We start from the raw sequence: 349 nt of genomic DNA on the forward strand, positions 1-349 counted from the left end.
CTTCTTGCTGATTTTTTCTTTTAGTGTTTTCATTGAAGGTTCGGCCTCCTTTACGGTATGCATGTGTTTTTGTGTTTTTTTTTCTTATCCCCAGCTCTGATTGGAGACCATCTTTTTGATAATGAGTTGTAGGTCCATTGATGGTGAGGGAGAGAAAGGCACCTCCAGCATCAACGTCAACATGCCCCATCAACACAGGTGTTAACCCATCATTGAAGTTCTAGAGCACTAACCAGTTTTCTATCCCATGGTGCGGGCATGCCTGGATGTACTCCTGCAGCCTTTCCCATGCCTTAGGAATAGTTTCCATGGCGTTTTGCTAGAAGTTGGAAATTCTTCCCCTTAGGGC

The 349-nt window shown here is 44.4% G+C and overlaps 1 non-coding gene across 1 annotated transcript; it reads left to right on the forward strand.

Annotated features, from left to right (window-relative positions):
* Positions 1-242: 242 nt before the first annotated feature.
* Positions 243-349, forward strand: LOC136498691 (small nucleolar RNA R71). The gene has a single exon (XR_010769701.1). It is a non-coding gene; the product is annotated as a small nucleolar RNA R71 (small nucleolar RNA).

Source organism: Miscanthus floridulus, chromosome 12 (genome assembly GCF_019320115.1).
Source record: "Miscanthus floridulus cultivar M001 chromosome 12, ASM1932011v1, whole genome shotgun sequence".
Classification (NCBI taxonomy): Eukaryota; Viridiplantae; Streptophyta; class Magnoliopsida; order Poales; family Poaceae; genus Miscanthus; species Miscanthus floridulus.